The 24,898-nt window shown below is 42.5% G+C and overlaps 1 long non-coding RNA gene across 1 annotated transcript in view; it reads right to left on the minus strand.

Annotated features, from left to right (window-relative positions):
* Nucleotides 1-882: 882 nt before the first annotated feature.
* The window catches only part of LOC118565355, a 28,244-nt gene continuing 4,228 nt past the window's right edge, over nucleotides 883-24,898 (minus strand). Inside the window, exons 4-5 of the long non-coding RNA XR_004932332.1 lie at nucleotides 4,767-4,966; nucleotides 883-1,414 (exon numbers count right to left, since the gene is read on the minus strand). This is a non-coding gene — a long non-coding RNA (uncharacterized LOC118565355). The remainder of the gene's footprint in view (nucleotides 1,415-4,766; nucleotides 4,967-24,898) is intronic.

The raw sequence follows: 24,898 nt of genomic DNA on the forward strand, positions 1-24,898 counted from the left end.
CAGCAGGAAATTCCAATGATTACACATACGCCACCTTGGCTAGCAGTTTACATGTCCAAAACCATTCTGTTTTATAGTACCATTAAACGCATTTCACTTAATTGTTTGTTTTGTCCTTTATTAATGTCCATCGTCATGTTTACCAGGGTCTTCATTCTGTAGTCCAGTGTCTCAATCATCAGCATAGATTTACCAACTCCAAACCACGGGAAAAGTGAAGGTCCTATTTTATTCGCTGTGCTCCAGTGTTTATGTTCAGAGGGAACGTTGGAACCCCACATGGGATCATGGGGCTGGAAAACTGAGCTGGAGCTGAGTTCTCTTCTCCTCCTATTAGAAGGATGATTTTCCTTCACAGCTTGAGCTGAGATGATGACGGTGTGGTCAGAAACAAATACAGGTGCACATGTACCTGACCAGCTGAGGGGCAGTGATGGGTAAATGTTGTTTCCACCACACAGGAGCCAGCCACCCTCTGTAGGAAAGTTAACTTGTGGTTTCCAAATAGAATAGCTCGTGTACGTTCCATTAGGGACGATGCCGCAGACAAAGTCAGAGTAAAGGTCAGTGATGGTACTCTGGCATCCTGCTGCATGTCCTACCTTCACCGTATTGTTCCCTCTAGTTGAGTGAATACACACTGGATGTTTCATTCCTTTAGACATAACAGCCTTCATCTTGGTGGGATAGCCTGTAACTTTGCTGTAAGACAACAGTAACGACTTTACTTCTTTGCACACTCGTTCCATCATAATCTCCCCAGTCGTGGCATTCATCAATTGAGCAGGCCTAAACTGGAATGCATATGATGCAAAATGATGCCTGTGAGGTGTTCATGGGAGTTATGTACAAGGTAGGCTGCTTGATAGATTTAGGCATGACAGAACACACGTAGCAATCAGTCTTGTTATGCTGCTGGACTACAGTTCTTGCATACGTTTCCCATAGGTTGTCAACATGGTGGTTTGGGATATCACCCAGCCAAATCTTCATGGCAGCGGAGTGAATGAACCTCTTTCTTCTCTCACTCAGCAGATCTGGACTGAAACAAATAATGCACGCAACAGCCACAACGCAAAAGAAGTTCCATCTCCGTGGGAACCCCATTTTTGCTAGGTTAGCAGAGATGTTAATTTTACCCAGGACTCTAAAGAACAGGGATCAGTTGGTTTCTTCAACTATGTTGAGACGAGTGGTCCTAAAAAACCAAACCCCTTTGTAGAGCGGACTTCCCCACTGTTCCAACCATAGGCGTTTAACACTCTCTGTAACTTACAGTGGCTGAGGTGAATTCAGGAAGGTCTTTCAGCGATCTTCACAGCTGTTGGCGTGGTCAGGAGCTCTTGGGATGGTCCTTCCCACCTGTGGCTCGCCCAGTTAACACCCAGTCTCCTCGTCTCACTGCTTGTGGATCCTGTGGAGACAAAGGTTCTCCTGGCAGTAAATTTGCATTGGACACTTCTTTAGACTGCAACATTTCTCTCATATAGTCTGCTAGAGTTTTTTCCTACCTCCTTAGGTGGTGTCTGTATTATGAACAGCGTTAATTTATATGGTCTGCCATATATTATTTCAAACGGAGTCAAACCACTGCTCGTTGGAGTTATTCTCATGTACAGACTCATTTCTGCACCCACTGTGTTTTATCTTTGCTAACTTTGTTTCCCATTTTAGCCAAAATGATGTAGCAGCTGTTTTGAATGCAATTAGAAGGTCATCTATGTACATTATTACTTTACTTCCATGCTTTGGATTAAAGCTCTTTAAGCATGTTAAAATGGCCTGGATGAAAATTGTAGAACGGTCTACAAATCCCTGTGGCAGGCGTGTTAACGTATATTTTTTCTCTTACTTGAAAGTAAAAACTGAGAATCTGGACATGGTCTAATTATTCCTGCATCCAATGAAATGTTTATAACTGTCATTATACCCTCCTGTTCTTCATATTTTAGCCCGTAGTGTTTTATCTGCAGCCTGTACTTTAATTTAGGAACTATTTTAACTGGTTCTACAGTTGTCAATAATCCTACATCAGTTGGCCCTATAGACCACAAAGCATTTGGAACACCTTTTTAAATAATTTTCCTTGGATTCTGATAGCAAAGAATGCTGGATTATTTTGTCTCATGCCAAATCTTAGAAACGAGGTTCTGCATCGAACAGAACTTTGTAAGGCTGTTTTCATAGTTCTATACTAGGGCTATAAAGCCAGCCTGTTTTGTGTCGACACTGCTGAAAATCAGACGGTCTTTCTGCAGCTTTTAAACGCGGGCCTGTGTCTCTCCACTGCTCTTTACTGGTCTTAAACAATGACAAAGAAGGTTCCCATGGTAAGCCATACAATTTTTGCATCTGTGTAGAAAGCATAACAGTAACTGCTGCAAATGAACTCCCATCTGTATACATATTTTGTATAGCCACGATTGTAGTTTCCTGTTTTTCAAACTTTTCATCTGGGGTTAAGCACACATGCATAGTGGTTTGTAGATCAGCTAACCGAGTTTCATCCTCTTGTTTGACAATGTGCTTCTAGCATTTTGCATAAGTTTGCTTTTCTCTTTTATTTGGAGCAGAGACGGTAAGTATAGTGCATAAAACACAGGAGGATTTTATTGCAACGACATTACATGTTCCACACGGACAGCTTTCATTCCATCCTGCGTTGAGAAAACTGCAATGCCTAGTTTTTCCATTAAATCCCATCCTAACAGATTAATGGGGCAAGTTGGTGACATTACTACAGGAGCATACAACCTTTCTTCCTGTTTGAGGGTCTTTTATTTCTACTACTTTTAACATCCATTCTTGGGATGTTTGACCATTTGCTGATTTTACAAAAATGGACATTTTAGACGCTTTTAGTCCAAAATTATCTTTTATACATGTTTTATAGGCTCATGAATCGCATAAAAGAGTAACTGGCTGTCCATTAATTGTAAGCATGTATGGTTTTTCTTTTAATGCATTTAATAGCTCCCATGCTCCATACACATCTACTGTTTTTAATGGCTCTGGATCCCCATTTACTCTCGCCCCTAGTTACATTTTATATGAAGAACCGCCCCTGCGGCCTTTTCCCCGTCCCCGCAGATGAGGTGCTTGTATCTGATTGGGACATTCCCTGGACCAATGGTCGGGTGACCCGCAATTCCAGCACCCCCCATCTGTTTTTACTGATTTGGGCTAAAAGCCCCCTCGGTCGCTAGAACCGCCCCTGCCTCCTCGGAAACCTCCTCGACGCTGTTGAGGGGTCCAGTGGCTTGGAAAGAAAATATTTCTTCTGGGTCACATGAAGGATCTGCCCAGAAAATGTGCCCCCCCCCTCCAGACGCACCACCTCCCTTTTTAGCGTGTTTCTCGGCGTGACGCACATAGGCCTATTCCATAATTGTGGTTATGTTAGACGTTATCAGTGCAACTAAGTGTTTTTTTTTTTTATCCACACAGATATATGCGGCTGGAAACCTTCCATTAACAAATATAAGTATTTTTATTGTTTTATAGATCCCAAATTTCCAATTATCCGCCCTCCTGCGAAAACTGCTCACGCAGCGTATGCTGCTGTTCCCCATTTACGCTTCATGTTCAAATATTCCGCCTTGCGGGGTTCTGCCTGTATAATTTGCCCTTATTTTTTGCCCAATGTTTTTTCCCACTGACGACTGTAAGGCTTGTCTGAACTCATGTCCATTTAAACCATATGAGTTATAAATTCCCTCCTTGGATCCATAATTCTGGATCTGCCTGTGGAGAAATTACATATTCTACAGCCTTTCTGGCTTCTTCTAACAACCACGGACAGAAAACTAGGATTGTTTGAGGCTGCTGTGTTCCTACATTAGGATTTGCGACCTGCACCATAGGATACAATCCTTTGGACGGTCTGTAGATAACGAATGATCTGATTTACTCAATCCATCCAGGTCTGCATACAGATCTGAAATATCCCTGGGGGGGTTTAAGAGATTATAAGGTGGGCTGCCTTCTTCAGTTGCTACCATAGTTTGCGATACTTTAGCATTGTTCTGGCGAGTTCTTTTTATTTAGAGCCTAATTTTGTGGAAGATCAACAGGTGTTGGGGGAAGGTTGTCAGCCGGACGCGGCGGCGCTGCAGTCGCCGCCGTTCCATCAGCCAACCCAACCCCTCCGTCTGCACGGGGCTGTCTCTCATCCTGCCTATTTTGTGCTTGAATTAACTTACAGCACGCAACGTCAAGCCCTTATATAGCTATAAATATATTTATATGCATACACATATTTTCTTTCCCCTTTTTTTTTTCTTTCTTAGCGCTTATTTTTAGCCGGATTCACCTTCAACACACCATCTATTTTATACTTTTTCTTCCACTTCTCCAAGTATTTTTTAATTTTAAGAAATATAATATTTATTGCAATAACATTTTAAATTTACTTGGATACACAAACTTTTCATCCCCTCTGGGATTTCCCCTTCTACTTTGTCCTGAACCCATCCTAATTACTTTTGCGTTGTGTTTATCTACCTTCCAGGACCTTAATCCTGTTTTTTTTCTTTTAAGGTACCGTTCAGGACTTTAACCTGAGTTTTTTAGCTACCTTTACTTCTACAACGGACTGAAAACTGGTCGTATTGCTTCAAGGGACTCAAACCTCTCGATTTAACTTTTCTGGGATTTTTGTAATCACCCGTTACAAGGGATCTAAACCGCTTGCACACCTGTTCGGGGAACTTTTAATCACCCGAAACCCTGAACGACGGACTTTAACCGATCGCTTTAAAACTTACTTGCTGTGGTGTGCTTTTCTCCCGGTCGGATCCCGTCAATCCCTCGTTGGCGAAAGCAGTTAACCTATGACGCTGGCCCAGCGAGGAAATTACCTCCCGGGACTTTAGACAGGTCCTTGACTCAGACCACCGGTGGGTTTCCGCGCGTTGCTCCTCTCGTCAGCGAGCTGATATGTTGGGATCCGGGTCACGGCACCAGGCTGTTAGGGTTATTAAAGATAACCCCTTTTATACTAGTGTGGCGGTACCAGTGTTTTGCAACCCCCCCCCCCCCCCGCCCCCCCACGCAGGGACTGGCCATCAGAAATCAATGATGACTACAGACCCGTTGCCCTGACATCCCATATCATGAAGGTCCTGGAGAGACTGCTGTTGGCTCACCTGTGTAAACAAACCAACATATATCAGACCCCCTGCAGTTAGTTTTTTGCCGTGAAGTTCGAGGTGAAGATGCCATTATTACACCTGCATCAACAAACCCACTGTCACCTGGACAAAGCAGACAGCACTGTGAGGATCATGTTCTATGATTTCTCCAGTGCATTTAACACAATACAGCCTGATCTGCTTAGTCTGAAACTCCAGAAGACTCAGGTGAAGGCCTCAACAATCTCCTGGGTCAATGGTTACCTGACAAACAGACCACAGTTTGTGAGACTGAAATACCATGTGTCAAACCAGGTATTTAGCAACACAGGAGCACCACAGTGGACTGTACTTTCACCATTCCTTTTCATTCTGTACACTTCAGACTTCCAGCAAAGGTCTGACTCCTGTCATCTACAGAAATACTCAGATGACTAAGGTTATCGGAGAAGCTGTGTACAGAGAGCTGGTGGACCGCTTTGTGCCATGGTGCGGAAGCAATCATCTCATTTTGAATGTGAACAAAAAAGGAGATGATTGTAGATTTGAGGAGAAACAGGATTAGATCAAACCCAATTTCCATCATGGTTGAGGAATATAAGTACATTGGTGTTCATCTGGACGACAGACTGGACTGGAGACAACAGTGAAGCCACCTATTAGAAAGGACAGAACACTGTACTTTTTGTGGAAGCTAAGCTCCTTCAAGGTTTGCAGTAAGATCCTTCATATCTAATAGTCTGTTGTTGAGTGTCATGAACCAGAGACAGATGGACCCAGTATTCAACTAGACAAGATAGGTTTTAAGCAAAAAACGGGATTTAATAATAAAACAGGGACAGGCAGACTCAATGATCAGAAGGGCAGTCCAAAATCCGGTACACTAAAGGCAGTCCAAAATAGGCAGAAGTACAGACAAGGATAAGGCAAACTCAGAATATCACAAGGCAGGTCCAGGTCAGAAAAACAGGTAAGCAATCATAGAAAATCAGGTTTAGGGATCAGGCTGGCTCAGAGTCAAAAAGGCAATCGGGTCGGTATCAACAGGGCTATCAGTAATACAACGCTGGATAAGACTCACCAAGTGGTTTGAATTGATCTGGCAAATTGCAGAGGTTTGTGGCAGGACTATATAGGGGAGTGAGCAGGTGAACAGGAGTGAAGACTAATTACAAGTGAGCAGGTGGAACTAATCAGGGCAAGGGAGCTGACTGATTGCTGAGGGGAGAACAAACCGAGCTGATAAAGTGACAGGTAAATAACAGTTAATCTAAACAGAACAACACGTCTAAAACAAAGCCAAAACAAGAAAGAACCCAAAAGCAGAAACTTAACTAATAAAACGGATAACCTCAACCAAGACAAACCCCAAATCATGACAGTTGAGAGCATCATCTCCTCTGCCATCATCTATTGAGGTAGCAGCATCAGAACCAGGGACCTAAAAGGACTCAACAATCTGATAAAGAAGGCTGACTCTGTTCTGGTCATGACTGTGGCACATCTGCAGATGGATGGAGGATTTTGCATAAGATCAAGAAAATTATGGACAATCCTGAACATTCACTTCATGACATCGTCATTGCAAATCTTTTGAGTCAAAGGCTTCTTCAGATTGGTTGTAAAACATATCGCTGAAGGATATCTTTCCTGCCCACAGCCATCACCATCTATAATAACTCCTTGACCAAATGAGTTACATTGTTATGACAACAGACCTGTTTGCTTATGAATATTATCATTTATTATAATTTGCTATTACACAGTGGCCAAGTGGGTAGCGCTGTTGCCTTGCAGCAAGAAGGTCCTGGGTTCAAGTCCAACCCTGGGTCTTTCTGCATGGAGTTTGCATGTTCTCCTTGTGCCTGCGTGGGTTCTCTCCGGGTACTCCGGCTTCCTCCCACAGTCCAAAAAACATGACTGTTAAGTTAATTGGCCTCTCTAAATTGTCCTTAGGTGTGAGTGTGTGTGTGAATGGTTGTTAGTCCTGTCTGTCTGTCTGTTTCCCTGCGACAGACCTGTCCAGGGTGTACCCCGCCTCTCGCCCAGTGAACGCTGGAGATAAGCTCCAGCAACCCCTGCGACCCCATCAGGGATTAAGCAGGGTCAGAAAATTGGTTTACCACAAACCAATGAAAATGACTCAGTTTTTTCTGTTATTTACTCAAAAAGGAGGTACTTATGTTTGCTCTTAGAGACCATTCAACTTCTGGACCAAAATAACCACAAACAACTACTATTTCACAAGTTATTTATTAAACTAATAATTCCCTGTCACTGCAATTATTCTACTTGAGTCTCTGGGCCAAAACAACAAGCGGAGTCTGTGTCGATCGCTGGAAGGTAGCAGCTTCCAGTAGGATAAAAAATTAATTCAAGTAGTTTAAAGTCGGTGACCTCCTGTGTAGAAATACAGGCAGAAGTTGGTTTGGCAAACTCTCGGATCAGCGAGAAATCGAACCACGTGCCATGTGGGGGAAAACCCAGCATGATGAACAGCTGTTTTCTCCTCTTAGTTTGGCAGCTTGCCAGGGAAGAAGACAGAGTATTGTCCGTCTTCACCTTTTATGTCATTTCCATGGCAACGAGATAAAATTTACTGTGGGGTTTTACAGAAGACAGCTGTTATGGAACTGAAAATCTGTCGACTCGAAGTCAATTATGATGTAAACGCTGCGCATGGAAATGAAACAACCCTGCCTGTGACTCCGAACGGTGACCACCAGCCCAGCGACTCAGCGAACAAACAGTTCCCTGAGGAAAATGAGAATCCCTGGACCACTCTGGGTGCAAGACCAAAGGATCAACGAACCCCACGCCTAGACAAAGAAAACTGGCCAAGACTACAGAGAGATGTCCCAAGACAAATGAAACAACAACGGGCTATTCTCACAACAAATGATAGGAGTAAACCTGCTGGAAATGCTGGAATTCCATTACTAAACAGATTCGCTCCGCTCCAAAATGTGACCCAGGAGGACAAAAATCAGAGGTATGTCCACGATTTTCGTTCTAAGACATCACAGAAAAGACATGCCACAGGGCCAAGGACCCTGATATTATGCAATGGGTCTGTAAGTGGGATTAAACATTTCTGTAACAACAAAAACACAGAGGTGTTGATTTATAACGATAGGAACTGTGTCCGGGTGTCTGATATAACAGACATCCTTCCGAGAATCTTGAAAGAACGCCCGACCTTGGAAAAACTCATAATACAGGCTGAAGCCCTGAGGGATGTCAACACAATAAGACAATCAGAAGTATTGAAAGAGAATTACATTTGTCTGTTGAACTTAGTTGATAGCCTTAATGTCAAGGTGTTTCTCAGCGGCCCTCGTTCGCCCGTTAACTGTGGAGACGAGATTTTTTTCAGAATTTTGATGCTAAACAAATGGCTGGAAAAAAATGCATACAAACAACTGTAACCTTCATAGACAACTTTAACATATTTTGGGAGAGGAGACATCTGTTCAGCAGCAAAGGATTCTTTCTAAATAGGTCAGGTGCAAAACGGCTGATTTCAAACATCTTCTATTCTGTAAACCATGCACCATCATCTTTGTCCCAAAACAAAGTACATCCAGAGCCAAAACAAATGATAAGCCCAGTACAGCCCGAACAAGCCAAGATAAAGATGGCCAGAAAGATGACACAGAAAAAGGCTATGTCAGAACTACAGAAAGATTCATCCCAGATATCAGCAGGACAAAAAGAGGACAAAGAACCTCCATCGTCACGAACACCGGTCCAGACTACACCCGCCTCGCCTTCCTCTCCACAAAGCCCAGAAGTTCCTTTTCTGGAATTTTCTCCCAACATGAACAAAGTATTTAAGATTGGCCTACAGATGACATCCTCTCCACATAGCCATTCTGCTGTCACTAAACCAGCATTTTCCAAAGGCCTCAGAGCCTCAGATCCTCCTCCTCTACATATCACAGAACATTTGGGTGCTGAGGACCTTCGGACTACTCCGCTGTGATACAGATCGGGCCCTGGCCGCACATTTATCAGACATGACAGTTTCCAGCATCAGCTTGGGCCGTTTGCCGGAGATTATGGAATATCTGCGATGATACGTGGCAGAAAAAAGAAATACAAAAGGATAAACAGGAACAAATACTTGAAAGTCATAAACTGTCTGATGCAACCTGCCACAGAGATATCATCAACCACTAAGTCATATAAACTGGGTTTATTAAACATTAGATCTCTGTCAGAAAAATCCCTTTTAATTAATGAATTCATTATTGACAATAATCTTGATGTTATGTTTTTAACATAAACATGGTTACATGAATCTAATGAAGAAGTTATTCTGTTGTAGTCGACACCTCCAAACTACAATTTTCTTTGTGAGAGCAGACAGCAAAGGAAAGGTGGAGGAGTAGCAACATTGTTTAATGATCCACTAAAGTGTAGAAAGGTGTTTTTGGGAAAATTTGACTCTTTTGAACATCTGGCTTTCCAGGTAAAGAGCCCAGTACGAACTATGTTTCTGAATGTTTACAGGCCTCCTAAGTCCACATCAAATTTTTTTAAGGATTTTAGTGACCTCTTATCTGTGATATGTGTTGATTATGACTGTTTAATTATTGTGGGAGACTTCAACTTTCACATCGACAACCCTGAAGACAGAAGTGCAAAAGAACTGTGTGACACACTTAGAAACTTTGGTTTAACTCAACATGTTAAACAGCCAACACACAAACAGGGACATATTTTAGACTTGATCATCACTAAAGGTCTAAAGATTCCACAGGTCAATGTAACTGATGTTGCCCTATCTGATCACTTTTCTGTTACCTTTGAAAGCATAATTTCCAGTGACTCATTTAACCAAAGGGACATCGTAAGAAAACGCACCTTTAAGGACAATGCCACAGAAACCTTTATTCAAGCTTACTCTGCTACTTCAACCTTGGGCTGTAACTCAGTTGATGAACTAGTAGATAACTTTCATTCTAGAGTCTCAGACATCATTGACTGCATTGCTCCAGTTAAAGTGAAGGTTATTTCCGGGAAGAAAAAAATCTCCTTGGAGAAATGCTTCAGGGGTTAGAAGTGGAAAAAAAGGAGTGTCGGAAAGCTGAACGCAGGTGGAGAAAGAACAGACTCCAGGTTCACTATGAAATCTATAAAGAGAGACTTTACAGATATAATTTATAACTGAAAAATGCAAGAGAATCTTTCTTCTCAGATATCATCAAGAAAAACATTAATAATGCTCATGTCTTATTTGCCAGTCGACAGGTTAACAAACCCTCCTGTATCCGTGGCTTCTGAACTCCACTCCACCAGGGCCTGCAATGAATATGTTAACTTCTTTACTGAGAAAATCCAAAAGATTAGAGGATCAGTTTGTACATCCATACCAAGTTCAGTACCAAAGTTGTCTCCAACTAGAATTGATTTTGACCAAATGTCCCAATTCACCCAAATAAACCACAAAAGCTTAGAGCAGATCATTCAGCAGCTAAGTTCCTCCTCCTGCTGCCTTGATGTTCTACCCACAGTTTTCTTTAAGAAGGTTTTGCCTGTCATAGCGTCTGAGTTGACTCAGATAATAAACACGTCCCTGCTGTTAGGTGTTTTCCCCCAGTCCCTGAAAACAGCAATTATCAAACCACTGCTGAAAAAGAACAATTTAGACAAACTTCTACTCCAGAACTACAGGCCCATCTCAAACCTCCCCTTTATCAGTAAGATTATTGAAAAAGCTGTGTTTCAACAATTAAACACCTTCTTAACAACGACCAGCCGCTTTGACATTTTCCAGTCTGGCTTCCTTGCTCACCACAGTACAGAGACCGCCCTTATCAAGGTGTTTAATAACATCCATATAAATACAGACTGTGGAAGAACCACCGTGCTGGTACCATTGGACCTCAGTGCAGCATTTGATACAGTCGATCACTCCATTCTGTTAGAACGCCTGGAGAACTGGGTCGGCCTCTCTGGTACAGGTCTCAACTGGTTCAAGTCCTACTTAAAGGACAGGGAATTTTTTGTATCAGTAGGTAACTTTACATCAAAGATGACAAAAATCACATGTGGGGTTCCCCAAGGGTCCATCCTGGGTCCCCTCCTATTCAATATCTACATGCTCCCTCTAGCCCAGATCATAAAAAACAACAACATCAGCTACCATAACTATGCAGATATCACACAGCTTTACATTACCATGGACCAGTTCAAGCACTGAGTAAATGCCTAGAAGAAATCAATGCCTGGATGTGTCAAAATATTCTTCAACTGAATAAAAACAAAACTGAAGTAATAATATTTGGACCAATAGAGGAGAGATCAAAAGTTAGCACACAGCTTCAGTCGCTTCAGCTAGAAACCACTGATCAGGCCCGAAACCTGGGTGTAGTGATGGACTCAGACCTGAACCTCCAAAAGCATCTAAAGACAATTACAAGGCCGGCTTTCTATCACCCGAGGAACAATTCCAGGATTAAAGGACTAATGTCTCAGCAGGATCTGGAAAAATTAATCCATGCGTTTATTTTTCGTAGAATTGATTACTGCAACAGTGTTTTCACAGGTCTGCCTAAATACTGGATCAGACAGCTGCAGCTGATCCAGAACGCTGCTGCCCGCGTCCTCATTAAGACCAAGAAAGTAGAGCACATAACCCCAGTTCTAAAGTCCCTTCACTGGCTCCCTGTATCTCAGAGAATAGACTTTAAAATACTTCTGTTAGTCTATAAATCCCTAAATGGCTTAGCACCTAAATACATTACAGACTTGTTATCAGTGTGTAAACTTTCCAGACCACTCAGGTCTTCTGGCTCCAGCTTACTCTGCATACCTAGAACCAGAAATAAACAAGGAGAAGCATTTAGTTCCTATGCTCCGCTTATCTGGAACAAACTTCCAGAAAACTGTAAAAGTGAGGAAAGCCTAAGTTCTTTTAAATCAAGATTAAAAACTCATCTGTTTAAAATTGCCTTTGACTGTTCTAGTTAAACTGTTTTACTGTTTTTAATGTTCTTTGTTTCTACATTCTATCCCTACTTGCTTTTATTCTATTTTCTATCTCCTACTTGTTTTTATTTTGCTATATTTTAATCATGTAAAGCACTTTGCATTGTCTTTGTACTGAATTGTGCTATATAAATAAATTTGCCTTGCCTTGCCTTTAGCTTTGAAGAATGGGTTGTCGGTCACAGTCTTTAAAGCTACAACCAAGTTCATTCCAGCATGACGAAAATCCATTGTGCATGAGTGGGAAAACCTAACAGTCCTTCTAGTGGTCCTTTGGGATTCATGCAATTCAGTTCATCATCCAAGAGGAAAACAAAGCATTTATTGTGCCTGGGTCAGATGACCTAGCCTGGGCAGAACTAAACTATAGCTAATCATTTATATTGGCTATTAAGGTTAACAATAAAAAACAGCAATAAAAATATAATGCAAACTTCACAATCACCATTGTCGAAACATTCATTGGTCATGAGCTTTGTAACTTTGAACCAAGGAAAGGAAAGAGGGGAAATGCGGGGAAAAAAAAGAAAGCGATTTGTAGTCTAATCGGCTTGTGGCCTTCAAAGGGCTAGTGTTACGAACCTTGGGGCGACAAAGGTGATGGCCTCAATCCTGGTTTGCAATTGTTTGATCTGCTTGTATGCTGTACACGTCATCATGGTGGTGATGACCAATCTGAATACAAGGACAATCGCAATAATTGTCATAATGTGAGTATTGGTTGAATCTGAAGCTCTAGGGAAGCAAAGCAGAAGGACCGACCTCAACTCTTTTTTTTTTCCCATATATATTTTTTATTGGGTTAGAAGGGTACAATACATTAATTTACATGAGAATACATTTCACCTATCCCCCACCCCCTTACATTCCCAGGAATACAGTGAAAAATTTTAACAATAAGCAAACATGATTCTCTCCCTCTTAACAAGAAAACAGGAGGGGAGAACAGTTACCAAACCAACAAGCAAATTACATAAAAAAATATAAATAATAATAATAATAATAATAATAAAATAAAATAATAATCCCTACTGAAGCTGCTACCCCCGCGACCCGACCCCGGATAAGCGGAAGAAGACGGACGGACGGAATAATAATAACAACAAACAAAATTTAGAGGAGGGATCTGAAATGCTTAGAAAACAAAATAAAAAATATAACTATAACAGTTATTAAATGTTGTGCTTAAGGTTCGACCACCAAATCTCTAACCCAACCACTTGCCTCTCTTAAAATCCTGGCAGGAAAATTAGGAGTGATTCAATTAGAGAGGGGTTATCAGTGTCTTAATAAAAGTCATACTTTTTAATCATCTAAGGAGGGAGTTGAATCAACTAAGGAAAGAATGGGATTCCAAGTTTTATAAAATTTGTCGACACATCCACTAATGTGTACTTGATTTTTTTCTAAGTGTAGAAGTGACATTAGATCCTTCAGCCAAGAGTCAGGGGAGGGAGAATTCTTATCCTTCCACTGAAGTGATATGCGTCTCCGGGCTACCAGAGATGCGAAAGCAATAGTGTCACGTTCCCTGTTCGTGAAGTGTGTGAAATCCTCAAGCACACCAAAGATGGAGGTCAAAGGACTCTGAAGCACTGGCTTTTTTAGAGCTTTTGTAAAAGTATTGTAGAAAGAGGACCAGAATTAGCTTAATCTGGGACAGGAAGAGAACACGTGTGTATGACTGGCTGACGACAGAGAACATTTGTCACATATATCACTTGTATTAAAGAGTTTTTTTTAAGTTTAGCTTTGGAGTAATGTATCCTGTGTAGAACCTTAAACTGAATTAAAGTCAGACTGGCACAAGACGAGGTGGAGTTGACCCTGTCAAGGGCCCTCTTCCACCTCTCGTCTGACACAATGCAACCCAACTCCTTTTCCCATGAATTTCTAGTCACCAGCGAGGGTGGTATTGATGACAAGATTAATTTTTTCACGACTGAAATAAATCCATGAGCAGCCGGGAGAGATAGAATGACATCAATAAGAGTATGTGGACGTTTATGGGGAAAATTCTCTAGCTTGAAAATACCTAAATAAATGGGATTGTGGGAGGATAAACTTAGTTTGGAGGTTATCGAAGGAAGTGAAAATGTTTTTGTCATAAAGTTAATCAAAGTTTACCAGCCCCTTCTCTTTCCACAGAGAAAAAGTCGGATCAAGTGAAGCGAGTGGAAATAAGTAATTTTCACAAAGGGGCAAGACAGGTGATTTTAAAGTGCCGTTTAAACTGTCTCACGATTTTTATAGTAGATAATACAATCTGGTTGGAGGTGACTTTAGTGGGATGAGCATTTAGAGGGGAACATAGTAAAAGTGATAATGAGACAGGGGTACATGAGTAAGCTTCTATCTGACACCAGTCTGTGTTGGGGGAGTTGTACCAGGTATAGACTTTTTTAATATTGGCTGCCCAATAATATGCCCTGAAATCCATCAATGCAAGGCCTCTTTGCAATACTGAGTATTTTGCCCTTAAACTATTTCCTGCCCAAATAAAATTTGAAACAATCATCCAATTAATTGAAAAAAAGATTTGGGCAGGTATATAGTTAAACACCGAAAAAGAAATAAAAATTTTGGTAGAACATTCATTTTGATAGAGTTTATCCTACCAAGAAGTGACAGTGGGAGATTATTCCAGCGTAATAGGTCTGACTTCACCTTTCTGACCAGCTCTACAGTGTTATGTTTATGTAGTAAAGGGAGACTATTCAAAATATTAATTCCTAAATATTGAAACCTACAAGAGGCAGAACTCTAGCAGAACGGTAGTGATTGAGCCGGGATCTGTTTTATTGTATCATTAAGAGGAAAGCACTCGCTTTTTTTAATGTTTAACTTATAGCCAGAAAAGGAACCAAAAGTGTGTAAAATGTCCAGAATTTTGTCCATGCAGACTTTGGGAGCAAAAGGTCATCAGCATAAAGTGATACATACTCTGTGCTCATTCCTGTTCCTATATACACCGGTAAAAAGCGGTGAGCTCTTAAGGGCAATGGAAAGCGGTTCTATTGCGACGGCAAACAGCAATGGTGATAGTGGGCATCCTTGGCGGCAGCCGCGTGTTAAAGGAAAGAAGTTGGACAGTGTCAAGTTTGTTTTTACACTGGCAAGTGGGGCACTCTATAATAATTTAATCCACGAAACAAAGCTCTGGCCAAAACCAAACCTATTTAAGACTGAAAATAAATAATTCCATTCCACTCTATCAAAAGCTTTTTTCTACATCCATAGAGATTATCATCTCAGGGTCTTGTGATTCAGGCTTGGACATTATTATGTTGAGCAGACGGCATACATTTGAGGATAGTTGTCTGCCTTTTATAAACACAGTTTGGTCCTTTGAGATTATTTTTGGTAGGCAGGTGTCGAGGCGGCCGGCGAGGGTCTTAGCCAATATCTTAACATCACTATTGAACAAACTGACAGGTCGCCAGCTGCTGCAGTTCTCAAGGTCTTTATTTTTCTTTGGGATGAGCGATATCGATGCTTGAGTTAAAGTCAAAGGAAGGGTGCCATGTTCAAGGGAGTCATTAAACATGTCCAATAATAAAGGAGCGAGCTGGTCCGAAAATTTCTTGTAAAAGTCGGAGGGAAAGCCATTCGGGCCTGGTGCCTTGTTAATCTGTGTAGCCGACCTCAGGCATGCTACTTGTTTGACTCTGCGTTGTGTAGTGACGACCGCTCAGGCATTCCAGGTCAGCCTACTTATGGCGTATTTATTCTGTACAGAGTGATATGAAAAACTGTTCAGCAGCAAATAACATATCCAGCCGACATCAGTCCACCTTCCTCCGCAACAGCCATGAACGGTCGGTCTGGTCTGAATTATTACATATTTTAAATCAGGATGAAACAAATAAAGATAACAGAAACACGCCACCAGTAAACCTCCACAATAAGTAATGTATAAAAAACTTGTACATTGTGAAGAAAAATATAAAACTCAGACATTGAACAAAAAAGTTCAACAAATAAATAAAATAACAACATACGTGTACAGAGTGATATGAAAAACTGTTCAGCAGTAAATAACATATCCAGCCGACATCAGTCCACCTGCCCATGACAAATGGAGCAAATAAAATTTAGCATTGCGTGGGAAAAACGGTCGGCTCATTCACAGAAATGCTGCGACAGTAAAACTCTTTCACGCCTTAAAAAAACATTCCATTCACCGCTAAGCAACTCACAAACATGTTAGCTTTAAAAACTGTTTAACATTTTTCATTACACTCGAACTTCTAACCAAGAAACTAACAAGAGCTCCGTAAAAACTCACCTTCCTCCGCAACAGCCATGAATGGTCTGGTGAAGGAGGAAGTGACGTCACTAGTTATACCTACAAAAATAAAACTAAACTTTTCGTAATTATACAGAGTATTTTTCTTTAAAATAATAATTCCAACATAAAACTGAAAGACAATAAATTAATGAAAATATAAAATAAAGGATATTTGGTGGAATTAATTTTCTTCCTTCCACGCTACATTCACCCCCCCTGAATGACACCAAAATCCTGATTGCTCAACAAAATAACTCAGTCCCATACTGGGAAACCCATATTTAGACAAAAGTAGGATGGGAATGTTCCAAAGAATACTATCTTTATTATCAGCTATAGAAGCTAACTGTTAACACAGGTCTAGAGAAATTTAAGGGTGATCAAGCCTCAAACTCTCACGGATCAGTATGATGCCAAATACACCAAACCACCCATCTACTTATGTCCCGTGCTTCAACGCAACCATAAAAATGGACATCTCACAAATTGGACCAGGAAAGAAAATAAACAATCATCCTTACTAAAACAGTGTAAGTAGAGACTGCGATCTTCTGCGAACTGAGCGGGTAAACTGCCCGATACTAAATGGCTTCTGAGTCATAGACTCTATCAGGCGGTCAACTTTTTTGACAACCCTACCAATTCATGTCCTAACCCCACCTGAGCCACCTGCCCTGCCGAAGGATTCACCACTCGAACCCTGACCCCCATCAGCTGTGACTACAGCTTCTGTAGGTTCATCTCTTGGGTTGCTTTCTGCTTGGGTCACAGTTAGGCCATCACACTCTGTGAGGTCAAGAGTCTCAATCTCAGATTCATGCATGTTCAAACATTCATGACCCATGCCCAGTACCTCTCCACTGCCACCTGCTGTCTGTTCTTGGCACGGCCGCCCTTGCTCTGGAACACAAATGCTGATATCCCTCGTTTCACTGGGTATCTCTGCATTGGTTGTGTCTCCTGAATCCTCATCCTCCACTGAACCCAAGACTCCTACTATAGAAGACTCGTCCCCAGTCTCATCAAAACTGCACATTGTCTCGTTCATGTTATCATCTGCTGACTGAACAGGCAAGAAACTGACATCCAAGATGAGGTTTCGGTGCACTACTTTTGTTTCCCCTTTTTCATCCTCCAGCTTGTAGATGTGCATCTTGGGGTCCTTGTCTATGACTCTGTAGACTTGCGACCCCCACTTGTCGGCCAGCTTCTTCTTCCCTCTCTCTCCTTTATTAGCAAGGAGGACTCTATCTCCTTTGTTCAGCTGAAATCCCTTGATCTTTTTGTTTTATTCCCTGGCCTGCTTATCCTGTTCCCTCATGGTATGTTTTTGAGCAATACATGCCGCCTCTTTCAAATAGGACATTAGTGTCCTGGCATAACTGCTGTAACCAACCACCACTGGATCATGCAGGACCTGTTGAAACATGACATCGACGGGTAGTCTCGGGACACGGCCAAACATGAGATGAAAAGGAGCATAACCGGTCGTCTCGTGTACTGTTGCATTGTATGTGAGTGTCAATGCCTGTATTTGTAACGTTTCTGGCACTGGATCTGCTAATTGCAATCAGCACACCTGTGTTGCCTCCGCCTTATCTGCTTATAAGCTCTGCTCCTCGCAGTCTCCAGTGCCAGAACGTCTTGAGCCTCACGGTGAGAACTTCCAGCCATTTTTCTGAAGTATCTGTCTGCCTGTCGACCTGTTTTTGTCCGTTTTTTGAACCAGTCTGACCCCTTTTGGATTTGTCTGCCCGCCTGAGTCCTGTTCATCAGCCTCAGAGATTTGGACTGCCTTCCTGTGTTTCGGACCCCGCCTGCCTGTAAGTTACGGAGATTGCTTGCCCCTTTGACTGTTGTGCTTTTGGATTTGAACTTGGACCTGGACCTGGACCATTCTCTGGATTCTCCCTTGGATACCTCTGTTGGATTTAACGGATCTCCCCCCTCCCCAAGACCGGGACTGGACCTGGACTAAGAACTCTGGATTGTCCCTTCACGGACCCCGCTGCTTCCTGAAACCTGGACGCTGCCAAACCAAGTCGTCCTCGTGCCCCAGGTTAGTGACTCAGCTTCTAATAAATAATCCCTTCTGTCTCTGCTGGTCACTAACCCACCACTCTGCCTTCAGGAACCGCCAGAGGCTGTGTGCTGCCGCACAAACCGGGGGGTCCGCGCCGCCACCATCTTAATAAACAGTTAAAGTTTTACTTACTTGTTTTCGGGTATTTCTTGGGTCCATCCAAATACATTACAGTATTTGCTTGGGCCATTTGGCTTTTTCTTTGAGAGGTAGTGAACGGAGCATACTCCCCAGAGTCATGTTAAATCTTTCTGTCCCACCATTTCCCATCGGGTGATATGCAGTGGTATGCGACTTGGATAGGCCAGACAGCTTTAATAACTCTGTGATAAGCTCACTTTCAAAGTTAGCCCCCTGATCAGTGTGAATCCTTTCTGGGAACCCATACACACAGAAGACATGGTGTCAGGATGCAGCTTATTGGCTGCAGGCTGAGCCTCTCTCCCTCTCTCTTGTTCCTGCGCAGCCTGATCGGTTTCACCTGGCAGGCTGCAATTAACCCACAACTGCTTCCACCTGTTTCCACCGCTTTATAAGACTCACCTCTTTCTGTTCCCGTCGCCGGTCCATAGCGTTCACTCCCGCTCAGTCTCTGCCAGTATTCTTGTCAGCTCCGTTTTGTTACCGTCAGCCTGAAGACTCCGTTCAACCTGGTTTTTGTTACAGTCAGCCCATAGACTTTCCGTCAGTTTGTTTTCTCCAGAACACGGCTCCGATGTTCAGCTCTCCACTGCACGGCTCTGATGTTCAGCTCTCCACTGCACGGCTCTGATATTCAGCTCTCCAGAACACGGCTCAGACGTTCAGCTCTCCTGTGCTCGGCTCAGACGTTCTGCCCTCCAGTACACGGCTCCGACGTTCAGCTCTCCACTGCACGGCTCAGACGTTCTGCTCTCCACTGCACGGTTCTGATGTCCAGCTCTCCACTGCACGGCTCAGACGTTCTGCCCTCCAGTGCACGGCTCTGAGGTTCGGCTCTCCACTGCACGGTTCTGACGTTCTGCTCTCCAGCGCTCGGCTCTGATGCTCTGCTCTCCAGCGCTCGACTCTGATGCTCTGCTTTCCAGCACTCGGCTCAGATGTTCTGCTCTCCAGTGTTCGGCTCCAGAGTTCCTCCCGGTCAGTCTCTCCACACTCCTCCTGCCGGCCAGCTTCTACACCCTTCACCTCCGTCCGTTGAAAGACTCTGGTCTCATCATCCATCTTCCACACTATTCAATAAAAACTCACTCATAAGAACTGACTCTGTGTGTGCGTGCTGTGTCCGGGTTCATCCCAGAAAAATATATTATAACACATGGTCCCATAGCTTCCTTGCAACTTGTTTTGCTGTTTGGTTTGCACATGGGAAGGCATGACCACAAGAACATCCACAGATTGCTGTCGGTTGTTTTCTGCACTCCAGAAGTCCAAACACACCAGTTCCATTGGAGCAGATGTCCTGATGCTTTCAAGTGGGGCTCTGGCTGACGGCTCTGGTGTCTTAGCCAGTATACATCTCTGACAACACTTTACATAGTTTCTGATGTGATGTTCCATGTTTGGCCAGAAGAAGCGCTGTCTCGCCAGATAGATTGTCCTTGCCTGACCTTGATGGCCAGCTAAGTCATGCAACCCACACAAAGCTTTCTCCTCCAGACATTTGGGTAGAACAAACTGATGTCTCCTTTGTTTGCTTAAAGGGTCTTTGATTACTCTGTAAAGAACCCCATCAAGGACCTTGAGTCTCTCCCATTGTTTTAAAAGAACAAGAGCTCCAGGCTCAAATCCCTCTCTTTCCCTTCTGGATAGCCTTCTTTTCCGGTTCAGAAATGGCAGTATTTTAGAAATACTGAGGTCTTGTTCTTGGTTCCGTTGGAGTTCTTCCAGGGAAAAAGCAGGTAATGGATCCAGTTCTGTTGTGGCAACCTGTTGGACAGTCTGGACTAACTGAACTGCCCTAGCCTCTGTAGACACATTCCACCGGTCATGTACATCAATGATGGCTTTTATAGCTGTATGACCTGGGGAACGAAGCAAGTGAGACTTAGCAGCATTGGACTGTGCTGCTCCTCCTACACAGTGACACTGGACTTTAAGACGGAAGACGTCTTGAATCTCCTCTTCCCCAACCCCATCAGACTCAACAAGAAGATCGTCATAACACTCAGTGATGAACCTATGACCAACTGTTTTGGCAAATGGATCTCTGCTGAGAGCGTCTGCCACAACATTCTTGGTGCCCGGGATATGCTTTAAATCGAACGTGTATGGAGCACGTTTGGCAACCCAGCGCTGTTCGCAAGCATCAAGCTTTGGCTTCGTCATAATATATGGTTTGTTATCTGTCCATACTGTGAAAGTGTTGCCCTTTAGCCAATGGCTAAATTTCTCGCAAACACTCCACTTCAAAGCTAGAAATTCAAGTCAGTGGGCTGGATATCGTCTCTGAGATCCACTTAGTGTCTTACTTGCGAATGCTACGGGTCTCGCTTTGCTTTCACCCTCTGGTATCTGTGACAACACAGCACCAAGTCCATCTAGGGAGGCATCGATGGACAAGATTAAAGGACGCGAGAAGTCAGGGTGAGCAAGAACCACACAATCCATTAGACTTTTTTTCAGCTTATTAAAAGCTGAGTCACATTCCTGTGTCCAGTCATCTCGTTTGAGCTTCCTATAGGTCCCCGCATTTGCTCTTGCCTTTCCCCTTCTTTTCTGCCCAGCAGTAATAGGGTTTATACAGGAATGAATGAGTAATTTAATGCTTTTTAATGGCCATAGAAACATTTTTAATGCCATAAACAAGTACCCATATATATATATATATATATATATATATATATATATATATATATATATAGTACTTGTTGATGGCTGTGTTCAGACAACAGAGCACCTCCGCATGCAGTGTGGCATTGGCTCCAAATGTTGTTCGAAGACGGTCTGATTTCCCTATAGGTTAGTGGCGGTTGAGCTTGCTCCAGCTGCTGCTGTGCTGTTTGTGGTAGCTAATGCGGACATGACTGCGTTGCTTACAGAAAAGTAACTTGACATTGTTAGCTGTTGTCTGCCCCTTGCAGCTGATCTGTGGCTGTCCGTAGTGGTGTAGTGGTCCCTGGAGAAGTGGGTATACTCTCATTGTTTGCCCTTTTAGACGCAGCTCAGAAAAATGCTGTTTTAGAAACAATGACATGTAACACTGCTCTATTTAGTTTACTCAAAAATCCATCACTTGGGTTTACTCATTTTAGCCTAAAATATTTAGCCTAAAACATTTAGATTAAAATATTTCCTTGAGCTACTACATGAGGTGTGAAAATACTGTTGTCTCTTTTTTTAAAAAGATTTTATCCAGCTTCTGGCAGGTAATGTAAAATTTTCTTTAGTTTATATTAAATGGAATTGCTACACTACATCCAGAATCAACATTTCATTACTTTACTGCAGGTTTTTTGATATAGACCTAGATGATAAGTCATATGGAAATTCCTAATTTGAATGAAAATCTATAGAAAGAGATAAAGTTAATGATGAGGAGAACATCAAAACTCAAATCACTTTGTCCTTGCAAATCATGAACTGTCAAATATACCAGTTGAAACACCCAAAGAACTGTTGATCCTGTTGATTTAGACAACCTGACAATGAATGTTTAGCCCCTCGATTTTAAAATGGATGGTGATTTAAAACTTTACAGTCAAAAGGGGACCTCAGTTAAACAATTTTTATCATGTAAGGAACAAAGCAAAGGTAAAACCTATTCTTTCAAGGCAAAATATGGAAACACTACTCTAAGCCTTCATTTCTTTATGGCTTGATTAGTGTAATTATTTTTATCTCTGAGTCGGTCAGTCCTCACTCAGATGAATGCAGCTGGTACAAATGCTGCTACACACCTTTTAATGGAAAAACATCAAATAAAGCATATTACCCAATTACCTATTGTGGAGGTTTGCTGGTGGCGTGTTTCTGTTATATTTATTTGTTTCATCCAGATTTAAAATATGTAATAATATAGACCAGAACGTTCATGGCTGTTGCGGAGGAAGGTAGACTGATGTCGGCTGGATATGTTATTTGCTGCTGAACAGTTTTTCATATCACTCTGTACAGAATAAATACACCATCAGTAGGCTGACCTGGAATGCCTGAGCGGTCGTCACTACACAACGCAGAGTCAAACAAGTAGCACGCCTGTTTATCTTAAAGTTCAGTTTAAAGAACTTATGTTTGTTTTTAAGGATTTGAACAGCTTACTATTAATATTATTGTTGTTGTTTTAAACTATTGAGTCTTTACCCAAGTCATTTTATTAGATGCTATTTTGTTTTACCTCGTGTTAAAATGCTCTTTAAATAATGATGACAATGATGATTATTATGATCACAAGAAACTTTTGCATCTTCACCCAGAAAAGAGACAAAAACATTTTTCACACCTCACTTAGTAACTCAAGGAATTATTTTAAACTAAATATTTTAGGCAAAAATATTAAACTGTTTATTGGTTGTTGTTTTTTCTTCAATCCCACCGTTATGTTTAGTAATTTCTGCCAAAAGCTGCAGCATTTTCATTTAATCCATCTGAATGCAGTATTTGCAAGCCATACTCTGATTGGATGGAAAGAAACCTGTCTGTGATTGGCTGGTGAGGTGGACAGTTTTTGAAGTCGCCAGAGTCGACAGAGTCGAGCGAACAGAGAAACCATAGAAATGATATATTGTGTCTATGGGAAAAATAGCCGAGGAAGCGCACAGCTTGTGTTGAGCGTGGAAGTAGCAGGTCACGGCAGACACGGAGCCGAGCGCGAGCGAGCATAGTGGGTTGAGAAGAGTTTATCAGAGTTGAGCGTGCGCGTGATGTTTAAACGCTGAATACCTGTCTCACTGCGTGCTCAAACAAAAGACACAAATATCGCTCCAGACATGGGTATACGCAATGCTGACAGAAAAATAAGTGGCTATGCGCCGTATACCCGCGTACACCCTGGACTACACTGTCCGACTTCATGTGAGATCGTGAAGCATTGACACCCATTGTGCAGCTTATTTTTTTTACAAAAACGCCAAAATCCTTCCTCATCCTTACCGTTGACAGGCTGCAGCCATGTCCCGAATTCCTCGTTTTCCATCCACTTTTGTTGAAATTTGCTTTTTCCCAAAGCTTTCTCCACCTCGAGCTTCTTTTCCGAACATTGTAAAAATATACGGCTTTACGATCAACCGGAAGCAGTTCCGCGCAAACATGCGGAATCAGTTATATCTGATAATATATCTGATGAAACTGTTTTTATGACCGTATTTTTTTTTGAAAAAAAATAATGCCACCAATTTCATGGTTTAAGTTGTCTCGCTTGTGGTTATTTTGTAGTTCACCCAGCTCTCCCTCCCACAGCCATTAGTCACACCTACTCTAATAGCGTACTGCGCACGTGACGTCACCGTCTCAAGAGCTGGCCTAGGGGAGTGGTGGCCTAGTGGTTAGAGCAGCGCGCTTGCACTCAGAGAAGGATGCAAGTACCCGGTTCGATCCCCAGTGCCTGCACTCTGGGTCCCTGAGCAAGACCCTTGACCCCAGAACGCTCCCCGGGCGCCGCACATGGCAGCCCACTGCTCCCCAAGGGTGATGGGTTAAAAGCAGAGAACAAATTTCGTTGTAATGTATGTTTCAATGACAATAAAGATGATATTACTATTACTATTAAGAGCAACGCCCCTTTTGCCGCTTTGGTAGGACATACAGGTAAAGAACGCCCGTAGCAACCAGCTATTACACGCGCAACAGAAACAGTGATATGACCGACTTTACAGCCGTTAAACTTTCCCAAGACGATGTCCCAGGCGCACGGATTACTGGTCGCACTGTCGAAGAACACACCAACCTTCAGCTCAAACGATGGCTTGAGTGTCGAGGGCTTAAAAAGACCGGAAAACGGGCCGAGTTGATCGAACGGTAAGCTTTGTTTTTTTTTTCCTGCGCGGCGTTCATGGCGTCGTCGGCCGTTTTTTGTTTGTAATCACCGTCCAGGAATCGGTATATGTTTAATGTTTGTCTTATTTGAAATGTTTTTGAGTAAGCTATCCTGGTAGCAGGGTATCATGTTAGCGCCTGCTACCATGATAGCCTATATGCTATCATAGTAGCAGGCGCTTCATTATTAACATGTCGGCCACCAAAATACTCTTACCTGTTCACTACATGATGTCGCTGGAATTGGGTCAGGATGTTCGTCGGTTGGGCCCTTTCCTCCAACAAAATGCTTGCTACATATGTAGGTGAATTTGGTAACTTTTTCCGGGTTGAACTGTTGTGTAGGCCGACCGCACCGGTGTACCCAGTGCACACATTTCTCCTTGGCAGTCTTGAAGAAAACATCCTTCATATGCGGCCGATCAGCGTACCTCGAGTCGCTGT

The sequence above is a fragment of the Fundulus heteroclitus genome, chromosome 13 (assembly GCF_011125445.2).
Source record: "Fundulus heteroclitus isolate FHET01 chromosome 13, MU-UCD_Fhet_4.1, whole genome shotgun sequence".
Classification (NCBI taxonomy): domain Eukaryota; kingdom Metazoa; phylum Chordata; class Actinopteri; order Cyprinodontiformes; family Fundulidae; genus Fundulus; species Fundulus heteroclitus.